Source organism: Pinus tabuliformis, chromosome 3_1, assembly GCF_031772625.1.
Source record: "Pinus tabuliformis cultivar Carrire ecotype Pingquan chromosome 3_1, CPIR1, whole genome shotgun sequence".
NCBI lineage: Eukaryota > Viridiplantae > Streptophyta > Pinopsida > Pinales > Pinaceae > Pinus > Pinus tabuliformis.
Window position 1 is genome coordinate 30973499 of NC_142301.1, and position 13064 is coordinate 30986562.

Here is a 13064-nt window from a genome sequence, read left to right on the forward strand (position 1 = left end):
AAGATGTTTAAGCTGTATGGGATAGGCATGTTCACTCTGAGTGAGTGAACTCCTTCCTAGACATGATCGATAGAGATCATTAGCTCATCAACAGACCCTCGAAAATTTCAAGATTTGTCTCGGCCCGGAAGCGATCTGCGTGAAGTTCAATAGAGCAATGCCATCCGCATCAAACGCTTCAATGATCTGAAGTCAGACTTAGAGCTCATAGCATTCATCCCTCTATACAGAACTTTAGTGATGCAGAGGAGATCCTCCCAGTGATTTTGGCTAAATTCCACCTTTATAATCGCCCTATCACTAGTGTGAATGATATGGAGATCAGAATTATGGTGATCACTCTAGCTTCGATGCTCGATAGTCTGAGTTAATATGAATGTAATCGAAGGAGTTAGCGCCGATGACAACCTGTGAGCAACTCACACAAGGAGGAAATTGCTCAGTCAAATCACACCTTGCAACAACATGTATTCTAGGAAAAGAGGAACGATTCACCAGAATCGTTCCCTCTTTCGACACTCAGTTTCAAATTAATTCCTAATTTGGCAAACTATTAATAATCTTCTGGTATTTTAATTGGCTATTGAAAGAGCCCCAATTTGTCAATCGATGCCTATATAAACTGCCTCGAACAATAGTCATCTTAGTCAATCAATTAATTACAGTAAGGAAGGAAATCGACCTAGCCAGGGATAATGTCCATAAGAGGAAGGTGCAGAAGGGAAGAGGAGCTGTCACAATGTAGCCCCATGCAATTCATCAGTTGTGAATCGCTCCTCTGGTCTTGGTGGAGTTGAGTGATGTTTGCATAATGTAAACGCTATTTTAGTAATTAATTGAAGCAATTTCCAAGCATATTCCATTTACCTACTTGCTCTGTCTAATGATTTCTATTTCTGTGTGAATGAGGCACTCAAAGAGGGTGTGAGCTGGATGGGTTGGCCACTAGAATAACTTGACACTACCCTCATATTTTATGTTAAATAGCATCTAAATTAATATTTTCCATGTGAAAGACTTAATTGTTTCAAGTCTTTTTTCCTTCTTCAAGTTAACATTATTTAAATTTCTGCAGCGTTTTCCCTTCAGCTTTAAACTTCATTGATTTGTTGCACTAAGAAATTATTCCTATTTGTGCTTACGGTTGGGATATTTCTCCAGTTTTTCTTATTGACAAGATTTGCTTATATGTTGATGAGATGCAATTGATTTACACTCTGGAATATGAAAATGATGTGAGTAGGTGTGGTTTTTTGGCACTGACAAATCCATTTAAAACTCTACTTACAAAAACCATATATTATCTGGATGTTGTGGAGCCAATATTAATGAAAGTAAATTCTATCATTTACTTTCCATTAAACTTGTACGGAGTTTGAAAGATTTATTTTCAGGTCAAGCATGGTGAGAGATTTACATTAATTTAATTTCTTTCATAAGTTATTTATGCAACATATTTACTTGATGATGCTTTCAAGTTAACCTTACACAAAATTAGTTCAAGTAGAATTAGTGCAAGCAAAATGGTTTTGAATTGCTTTTGAATTTATTCCAACATTTATAGTCATTTTGTTACTATGCCGACACTGCTTGATTTCTAGTTCAATTTTCCTTTTTTTTCGCTTGTAATTAGAATTTCCTTTCGCATTGTTAATTTCCTTTTATTTCCCGCATGATTTAATTGTGTGCATTGATGTTTTCTTGAATTCCCTTTAGTGCAGGATTTCATTTATTGATGAGCTTAATATGCAAGATAGACTAGCATTTGTTTTATAGGTTTCCAAGGGATTTCTTTGGCATTTCTAGTGCTGCGTCTAGATGTTCATAACTATCTGGATTGAAAAATCAAATGTTGGTACATTTATAGACCCTATACTGCACCTAACACCCATATACATAATTTCCTTAAATACAATGGCTAGGATTGACAGAGTGAAGTATTTCAATCTTTCACCGAGTCTCCATCTTTCATCCTCAGATTATACAACTTTTTCGCAGGAACAATTTATTCACGAGAGACTTAGATTGGTACAAAGTCCCTAACTTCTCCCACAAAGCCTTTTTTGTAGCTTCCCTTGATACATTCAACAATACTGAATCTGAGACACACAATCATATTGTTCTCTTTTCCTTCCGATCCAACTTCTTCAATTCTTCAACGAACACTCCCATTGGTTTAGTACCCAGATCTACCACGATCCACTGATCTTTATCCACCAACAGATTCTCCATATTGAGCTTCCACTACTCAAAACTCTGACCATTAAATATCTTGATCTCTATCTTTCCACTGCTTGCCATCTCGCAGATCTCCCACTGAACAGGGTCTACCAGAGGCTTGAGTGAAACCCCTCAGCAACAAAGGCGTCCCCTTGAAGCCAAAACTACTCTGATACCAAATATAGGTTTTAACCCTGTATAGAAATTACCTGCATACAAATTCTAAACACAGAAAATAAACAATGTGAGAGCATAACACATAAAACACATATACACAGAGATTTTCCCTGGATCCCAAAACTGTGACTACCAGCTTGATTTTTCATTATATTACTTTCAATGTTATAATACATATTTATACATGCCGAAGCATCGAAAACCATGGACCGAAAAACCATCGTGTCCAATACCATAGACCGAAAACCATCGCGTCCAAAAACATGTGCGAAAATCATGCACAAAACCATAGGTGGGTCCACAAAACCTAACATAGTGTCCAAAACCAAAATTTTTCAGGGTGCTGCCACGAACCCCATAAAGTGGGGTAACGGGTACACCTCAAACCCCCTATGACCCCCCGGTCAACTACGTGGGCTAGTCGTGGAAAGAATATAACACAACCCAACATGAGCCTAGGTTGAGCCATACCATAGACGTCGTACTCACACAAAATGAGACCAACCTTGGACCAGATGCAAATTGAAGGTGACATAAACCCTCACCAAACATCGGTGTGTGCCAATGCGGGAAGGACAAAGGATGGGCCAGCTTCCACGTAAGTCTTGCCACGCAACCATCTCGTCATCGCCATCAAATTTTGGTATTAGAGGAAGTTCTTTTCTCAAAAGAAAAAAATGCAAGTAGGAAGAAGAGGTCGACGTCGAGCTATCAAGAGAGTAGTTGATGACGGGTTACGAGAAGAAATCAGGATCCTAAGTGCCCGATTGGAAGCAATGGAAGCAGGGAGGCATAGGGATCTAGAAGGTGGTGATGATAGTGAAGAAGAAGTTGCAGCCATGACGGATGGGTCAGACGAAGATGGATCAAAGATAAAATTATTGAGATCAGTTTTGTTAGCAAGTAGCAAGCCAAAGCCAAAGCTTTTGAATTATGATGGCAGTTTATCTACGAAGGTATTGTTGGACTGGAATAGTAAGCTGGATAAATATTTCGAGTGTGAATAAATCAGTGAAGATAAGACGGTCAGGTTTGCAGCCACCAAACTAAAGGAACATGCAGCACGGTGGTGGGGCAGTGTGCAGGCAGAAAGTAGAAAGTCAAATAAACCATTGATCAAAAGGTGGAACAGGATGATTGCCAAGATGAAGAGTAAGTTTGTACCCAAAGATTATCAGGTTTCTTTGTATAAGTAGGTGCATAACCTGAAGCAAAGAACAATGACAGTGAAGGAGTATACAGAAGAATTCAACAGAGTGAACTTGCGAGCGGGTTATGTTGAAGATACCCCGGAAAAGACATCAAGGTTTGTGAATGGCTTACAGATGGAGATACTAGATGAGATTAGTATTATTTCTCCCAAGTCCATAGAGGAAACCTATCAAAGTGCTTTGAAGGCATAAGAAAAGATCGCTAGAAACCAGAATACCACAAGAGGACGTGGATCTGGCAGATGAAGAGGATAGTCTTTTGGCAGAGGTAGACCTATCAATAGCAATAAAGAGTGTAGCAGTTCAAAAAATGTAGGACCAACTGAAAAATAAGGTAAAACCATAGGAGGAAGGCCTTACCAACAAAGAAGAGCTAATGGCAGAGGTAGAGGAAATGCCTATCAGTGTTACAAGTGTCACAAGTGGGGACAAGGGTCTTTTGAATGTCCTAAAAGTGATCAAGCAGGGCAAAGAGGAGCATATGTTTCTCAACCGGAAGAAGTAGAGGCACCACCACAAGAAGTGGAGAACATGCCTAAAACGGGAGAAGACTTAGTGTTAAACAAGGTATTGTTGAAACTGGATAAAGAGTTAGTTGACGAGACACAACAGAAAGCATTGTTCTAAACTGTGTGTAAATCACATGGGAAATGCTGCAAATTGATTATTGACAGTAGGAGCACTGACAACCTGGTAGCCACTGAAATGGTAGAAAAATTGGGTTTAAAAGAATTGAAGCACCCAACACCATACAGGATATCTTGGTTACAAAAAGGACACCAACTGTTGGTTAATGAGTAGTGTAAAGTGGAGTTTCACATTGGTAGGTATAAGGATAAAGTAACTTGTGATATCATGCCGATGGATGTGTGCCATATATTGTTGGGCAGACCATGGCAGTATGATAGGAAAGTTGTCCACGATGGGAAGAAAAATTGTTACAAGTTTGCTAAGGATGGGATAAAGCATACGCTAGTACCCATGAAAGAGGAGGATATGGCAGAAAACGGTGGAACAAAGGCATTACTGTTAGGAAGAAAAGAGTTTCTGCAACAGATTGGAGATGATGAGGTAAAATATACAATTGTGTGAAGGCCAAGAGCTGTGTTAATCCATACTGAGATTACTGACTTACCTGAGGAGATACAAGATATGTTGTAGGAGTTTAGTGACATTGTGGTGGATGATCTACCAAATAAATTGCCACCAAAACGGAGTATCAGTCACCATATTGATTTCATTCTAGGGGCTAGTTTACCAAACAAGACTGATTACTAGATGAGTCCAAAGGACAATGAAGAGATCAGGAAGCAGGTATAGGAGTTGTTGGATAAAGGGTTGATTCGGGAGAGTTCAAGTCCTTGTGCGATCCCAACTGTTTTAGCTCCCAAGAAAGGAGGTGAATAGCGGATGTGTACTGATTCTTGAGAAATTAACAAGATTACTATTAAGTACAGGTTTCCTTTACCATGGATGGATGACATGATGGACTGTTTTAGTGGAGCGCATATTTTTCGAGGATTGATTTGAAAAGTGGATATCAGCAGATTCAGATTCGTGAAGGGGACAAATGGAAGACAACTTTCAAGACCAATGAAGGCCTATATGAATGGCTGGTCATGCCATTTGGACTGAGCAACACACCCAACACATTCATGAACTTGATGAATGATATGCTGAAGGAATACATTGAAAAGTTTGTGATTGTATATCTAGATGATATCCTTATTTTCAGTAAGACAGAGGAAGAACATTTCCAACATGAGAGGTATGTCCTGGAAAAGTTGCAACAAAACAAATTGTTGTAATATTTGAAGAACTGTACTTTTTTAAGAAAGAATTTGTTTATTTAGGATTTGTGATTTCGGAAAATGAATTAAAGATGGATCCAGAAAAGGTTGCAGCCATAGTTAGCTGGCCATCCCATAGGAGTTTGTTTGAAGTGTGGAGTTTTCATGGATTGGCAAGTTTTTATCGAAAATTTATAAAATATTTCAATGGGATTTGTGCACCCATGGTGGATACCGTTAAAAAGGAAAATCAACCTTTTCATTGGACGGAGTCAACGGAAAATAGTTTTGAGCTGCTGAAAAAGAAGCTCACCGAAAGACCAATTTTAATGTTGTGAGATTTCAACAAACTTTTTCAAGTTCATTGTGATACGAGTGGGATAGGCATTAGAGAAATACTCCGCCAAGAGGACAAGCCAATGGCCTATTTCAGCAAGAATTTGAATGAGAGTATGTAGAAGTATACGTCTTATGACAAGGAATTTTATGTAGTGGTCCAAGCACTGAAACATTAGAGACATTACTTGATGGCGAATGAATTTGTTTTGCTTTCACACAATTCTGCATTGCAGTATGTTATGCAATAGTACAAGCTCAACCATAAACATGCGAAGTGGGTGGAGTACCTCTAGAGTTTTACATTTGTATTGAAACGCATTAGCGGTCAAACCAACAAAGTGGCAGATGCGTTAAGCAGGAGAAATTAGATTTTACGGGAAAGAAAAGTGCAGGTGTTAGGATTTGAGCATCTTAAGGATCTGTATGAAACAGAAGCAAACTTTAAGGAAGCGTACGAAGCTTGCTAGAATATGTTGTTTAGAGACAACAATTCATGGCTAGACTATAAAATATAGGAAGGATTGCTATTATGGGGAGGACAGTTGTGTCTTCTGGAATGTTCGATGAGGGAAAACTTAATCGAGGAAAATCATAGTGGGGGTTTAGCCAGACATTTTGGCATTGATAATACTTTGGATCAAGTGAGCCACTTCTATTATTATTAAATTGATCTAAAATGTGTAGAGACATACAAATATTTGTGGCTAGGTGTAAGATGTGTCAGCTTCCGAATGGACACAGTCAAAATACAGGATTATATACACCCATGCCTATTCTGGATAGAACATCGAACTTGGTCAGTTTAGACATTGTCTTAGGTTTTCCAAGAACATAGAAGGGGTTTGATTCAATCATGGTGGTGGTGGATCGTTTCACCAAGATGGTGCATTTCATTCCCTGTAAGAAGACCAACGATGCCACACATGTAGCACACTTGTTCTTCACAGAGATTGTCAGATTACATGGCTTGCTGAAGTCTATTGTTTCAGATCGGGATTTGAAGTTCCCTGGTAATTTTTGGCAGACTTTGTGGAAAAAGATAGATACAAAACTAAACTTCAGCTCAACTTATCACACACAGACTGATGGGAAAACTGAGGTGGTGAACCGATGTCTGGGGAATGTGTTATGTAGTCTGGTTGGTGAAAATTCACGACAATGGGATCGCGTACTCGCACAAGAAGAGTTTGCTTATAATGATTCACCCAACAAGAGTATGGGCATAAGTCCTTTCCAAATCATATACACGATGCACCCCTATGGTGTGCACAAGTTACGGGATTTGGGTCGGTTGGAGCAAAGGAGTGCTCATGGTGAAGACTTCGTGAAGGTGATCAATGAACTTCATGAACAAGTGAAATCCAAATTACAGGACAATAGCCAAAGGTATAAACAGAAGGCATATTAAAATAGCGGGAAGTGCAATTCAATGTAGGGGACCTCGTACTAGCACATCTATGTAAAGAAAGGTTTCCTAAAGGTGAATATAACAAAATGAAACTGAAAAAATAGGACCTTGCAGGATACTGCGAAAGTTCTGTGCAAATGCATATGAACTGCAACTACCCCCAGGTATAGGGATCTCGCCCATCTTTAATGTGGCATACCTGTACCCATACATTACTGCTAATGTGGAGGATAGTTTGACAGAACACACATGGGATACCTAGGGAGAGACTGAGTCATGGGTCAAATAGATGCCTCTAGCCAAGTCTCTAGAGATCGAACAAATCTTGGATACTCACGTGGCCAGGCGAACTCAACGGAAAGAGTACTTACAGTACCTGGTCAAATGGAAGGACCATCCAATTGAGGATAGTTCTGGGCTGGATGTAGGCCAGATTCAAAGCGCCGGGTACTCGATTGAAGAGCTCATGGACAGAACCCATGAGATTCATTCACCCCGGAAGCCTGATGTAGGAGCATCTGACTAGGGAGGCGATAGCTGGACAAACTATTTTGATTAAGTTCACTTTTAGTTAGTTTCATTTTTATTTTTTAAATGAAGGCTCTTACAACCAATGTTTTTATGTATAAACTGAATATTAGTTAGAATAGGATTTTTTTAAAATAAGTTAGAAATGAAACTGAATGAAACTGGAAAATAACTATAATGTAACTAAGGGTGGTTCCTGAACACTATGAGGCTACCAGCAAGGATGAATAGGCAACCCAGAATCAAAAGTGGGGTTGCTACCATCTCGATGAAATGAAGGAAAGAAAGCATAACTTTGAACATTTTTTTTTATGAATTTAAAGAAAGCTTACATGTATTCATTGTTTTAGAAGTAATAAGTATAAATTACTCTGTATAGCAATTAAACAACAAATTGTGTGATTAACATTCAAACTGCGCACCGAGACGAAAGGGATCAAATACGACAGAGCCAAACCATTGAGGTACATTACCAAATGCATATTATTTGATTTAAATTAGAAATTTACAGTATATATATATATATATATATATATATATATATATATATATATATATATATCATCTGGTCTATGGAAGTACAGGACAAAACTTCCAGATTCGACTGAGGCCTCAAGACATAGGGCCCTTAAAAAAATAACTAGCAGTCCTTCATACAAACGAGATAGGACAAGGAGGGTTTCCACAACCCAAATAGACCTAAGCAGTACACATATGAAACAATAGACACGAAAACCAATAGCAGAACGCCGAAACACATTATGAGAACATAAAACAAAAACGACAAGATGGGCTCATTGCACATGAGGCAACCAAGAATCGACAAACCAACAAACTGAAACCCCAAGGGTTAAACAACTATAGCCCAAAATGAAAATGCAACCGCAAAGTGCAGTCAAGGAAGGACCCTACCCGATTTAAGCACATCGGACCCAAATCTTCAAGGACAAGACCACGACATTTCATCCCCAGAGACAGCCCCTTGCAGCCACAACAAAGAGGAGAGGGATACCTGCACAGTGACAAGAAGATTGTTAGAGAGGAAGCATACCTACATAGCACACAACAACACCAGATAAAAAACAAGGAACTTGACCCACGATGAATATCCAAAGGGGAGGCCGGACTCCACAACCGAGCCATGAGTTGAAACTCCAACCTGAGCGCAACCAATGGCCGAAGTGCCATGATACCATAGCGTGCTCACCAGGAGAAAGGCCGTTAATAAAAACTACAGGAAGGTGAAATAGTGGAATCGAAATAGGGTTTTTACGTGTCAAATAAGCAGCCAAGCCATCGACGAGAGTAATAGATGAAGGGCTTGTGAAATACGACCAAAACCTAGTTAGAAAACATCACCTGCAAGTTGTAAAAGAATCGTTCAGAGACACTCGAAATAAGGCATACCCAAAATGACAAACCAAAGCTTAGAGCTCCACGGAAACGAGGTGTACATCAGCCACGAGGTCCAACGAAAAACATTCATATAACTAGCAAACAATAGAGGACTCGAACCAGAGAAGAACCAAGAGGATAGCGGGCAACAGAGACCCATATTCTTCTAGAGCCGATCAAGACGAGCCACAGAGGAATGAAAGCATAACTCAAACGAACAACAAAGGAATGAAAGCATAACTCAAATGAACAACAATGCAAATGAGCCCAGGTCGAGCCACACCATACATGTCGTGGTCACACAAAACGAGACCAACCTCACGTGAGATGTGCATTGAAGGTGCCATAAACATGCACCAAACCTCGGTGTGTGCCAACATGGGAAGGACCAAGGATGGGCCAGCTGCCACATAAGTCTTGCCACGCAACCGTCTCGGGATCGCCATCATATTCCATGTGCAAGAATTCATGCATTATATACTTCCCACGAGGTGGATTTATGAGAGATTATGATTTGGAACTCTATTGATAGGATACTCTTAGCGAAGGGCATATTGAAACTTGGGCCCTTAAGCACAAGCAATGGTGGAGGGCTGATGTGGTGTCATAACCAACATGTCCTAGGGCTTAGGTGGCATTGGGATCTAGGAGAATCCATTGGGGGCACGATTGACGAGAGGGTTGTTTTAGATTCACGTATCGAAGGGTATATTCATGATCATTTAGAATCGAGGCATGGAATAACACATTGGGTTGTATGGGATCTCGGTATCAATATACACATGCTTGTGTTGTGGATAGAAGTGGATTACCTCAGGGAAAACAATCTTTGGGCGGGAGGATTTGTAATATATATATTTGGATATGGCCAAAGTGGATGGAATCTGCTAATGGTATTTAATATGGCATGGTATTTGCCTTTGTTTTTCGAGGGAAAACAATAAAATAAAGTCTCTAAAGTGTTAATCAAGCCTATAAAAGGGGATAGGAGAGTTATTTATGTATTTGGCTTTTGTTGAGAACTTGGCAAGGCTAGTTCTAGTTGATCCTAGTTACTAAAAACCTGTTGGAGTAATTTGTCTAGTGGATCCATCTAGGATCTACGATTGTGCTTCAATATATTTAATTTCTTTGTTGATGGGCAGCCATACATGCCATGACATAGTAGGTCTTATGTGGGCATGTAAATTTTTTTCTATTTATTTACATAAATAAGAGGTTGTATTCTTAGATCTTTATTGTGTTAAGTGTTTTTACTGCAAGAATTTTATTAGAACACCTAGAGTGTACCATATCTGATTAAAATTTTGATGTTTGGGATATTACAGGATTCAATCATGCAATATTTGCATGTTCTTGGAGCCCTATAAACCAAGTAGGCTTTCTTCATGGCTCTGTAGTGTTTTGACAAAATTATCACCATTCAAAAATAAAGTTAAAGTCCATTGCTATTTATTTTTTTAAATGAAATAATCAATGAACACTACTTCCGTAATTAAAGATAATTTTTATATATTTAAGATATAAATCCAAGTATGCATATACCAAATAAGTGACTAACATGCGTGCATATAAGCATAGTAGTTATATTTCTCATAGTGTGTTTTTAATGGGGGTTTAGCCAAAAAAAAATATATTCGGTCATTCCCAACATAGCTTCATGTACAATATCCTAGCATGAGAGAAATAACCAAAATTGCTTCTCCACAAGGTGAGAAGGCTTTGAGAAGACCTAAACTTGGAAAGGAAAGACAATTTCAAGAGGAGCTACTCTTTTAGGAGGTAATGAGGCCATAGGTGTTTTATTTGAATTGTTATTCCAGTTATAAATATTGCTATTTAGGATTTTTATTGTTTTTAAGTATTTTTTAAGAAAGTATGGACATCTTGGAAATAGAGATGTAGTTATAGTAAAAATAATTAAGAAACAATCACTAGACATCATGGCTTATTGAGAAGGAAGACATCATAGCCTGCTGAGAAAGATTTTGAGTTTAGCACACTGATAAACAAATTCTAAAAAATGGTATTTTGCAAGGACAATAGCTTGGCAAGGCCACAATCTGTGGGTGTCTAAGAGGAGTTATGGTGACCATACCTAGATGTCTAAGAAGAATAACTCCCCTAGAATAGTACAGTGACTAGTTGTCTCTTCAAAAGTGTATGTACATTATTTTTAAAAGCTAAAAATGCTGGTATATTTTGCTTCTATTATGATAACAAATATCTTTTTATCTTTTGCCGCCCAAAAAGAATAACTCCTCTGCCCCATTGCCCGAAGAAACCCTAGTAGTTATGGCAAAGATTTGTTCTTCGCTAAAAAAGAATAACGCGCCTGCCCAATTGGGCGAATAAATATGAGTCGTTACATCTGTAAAGATGGCAAATAATTTTTTTTTTTGGGCAGAGAAAGAATAACTCTTCTGCCCAATTGCGCGAATAAATCTTTGTCACATCAGTAAATTGTGCAACCTTTTTTTTTTCTCTCAAAAAGAATAACTCGTCTGCCCAATAGGGCGTCCACAATATGTCATCCTCGTGACGGTGGTCTTTGCATGATTGATCATGTCATTCATGTAAATTTAATACATGAAAACTTCAAAATTTGACCCTGGTTGGGAGTGTAGATGGTTTTCAAAGCCGAGTTTGGAGTTCGCCTGCTTCTATATAAGGCAGCCTATGTCATTGTATTTCTCAACTCTTGCTTACGAAATTTGCCCTACTCCGGTTGCAGGTATGCTTGTATATTTCTAATGTGTGAGATATCATTGATTCGCTCATATTCTATGTTCACGGTATGCATTGATTCACTTTAGCAGATTGAGTTGAACTGAAGGCGTTTTTTTTGCAGAAGTGGGAATCTTGTTGCCTTCGAAGGCGTTCCAGTTTCAATATCCGTAAGCCAACAACATGAGCAATTTGCAACAAGCAGGGCGGAACTTTTGCGGCGATAACAACAAGGTCGACCGCAGGTGCAACAGCGGCGACAAGAACGTCATCGGCCCCAACACAAAGATCGACGGCAATCCCATCCTCGGCAACAACAGTGGCAACACCACCAACAGCGGCAACAAAATCAACAGCGGCAACAACAACATGGTGAACAGCAACAACACCGGCAAAGCTGCCAGCGGCAACAAAGTCAGCATCGGCTAGTAGAGCAACTTATAACACCAGGTAATGGCAACTTAAGTAGACCAACTTTTATACTAAGTGCCTTTTGTTTTCCTCTCTAAAATTTATGCTCCGCTTTTGCTTCACTACTGCACTATATGCACAAATATGTCATCGTTAATGATTTTTGCATTAAATATGTCATGAATTTCTTTTGCTTGGGTTAATTACATTGTCATTGTATCGCAGGTATGGGAAAGAATAAATGCAGTCGAAGATTATCTGTTTATCTAAGACTGACTATGTGTTGATATATAGTTAGTTTGGAGTGAAATACTTTATTTATTTATAAATAGAAGATGGACGCTGGTATATTGTAATTCTGATTTATGTATGACCAAAAATTACCTGCCTGGTTATTTTGTTTTAATGATTTTATGTTGGAGTTGTGATATCTCCCAATAAGTAGTCTAATAATTAATTAAATAAACAAATTAAATAAAAAATTATCAATCAAAATTAAATTTAATGTATATATTAATTTAAATGTATCTAATTAAATTTAAGTGTATCTATTGTTACTTATTTAAAGATATTTATGTGATATCTTGCTTCATATTTCTTTAGTGCAGTACATGCAGTTAAATATTTCTTCAGTGTAGTATATGCACAAATATATCATGGTTCATGATTTGGCTTTCTTTCTGTTTACACAAAGACGTCACAGATTTCTTTTTATTTGGTTTTGGTTAAGTACATTATTATTGCATGGCATGTATGGGAAAGAACAAATTATCAGTTTATCTAGGACTGACTATGTGTTGATATATAGTTAGTTTAGAACCAAATGGTACACTGGTTTAATGTAATTTAGATTTATGT

General features: G+C 38.3%; 1 long non-coding RNA gene across 1 annotated transcript; it reads left to right on the forward strand.

Moving 5' to 3' along the window:
• The first annotated feature begins 11647 nt into the window (after positions 1-11647).
• LOC149185614 (uncharacterized) lies at positions 11648-12612 on the forward strand. Its single transcript, XR_016256065.1, has 3 exons — positions 11648-11802; positions 11920-12245; positions 12432-12612. It is a non-coding gene; the product is annotated as an uncharacterized LOC149185614 (long non-coding RNA).
• Positions 12613-13064: the final 452 nt, after the last annotated feature.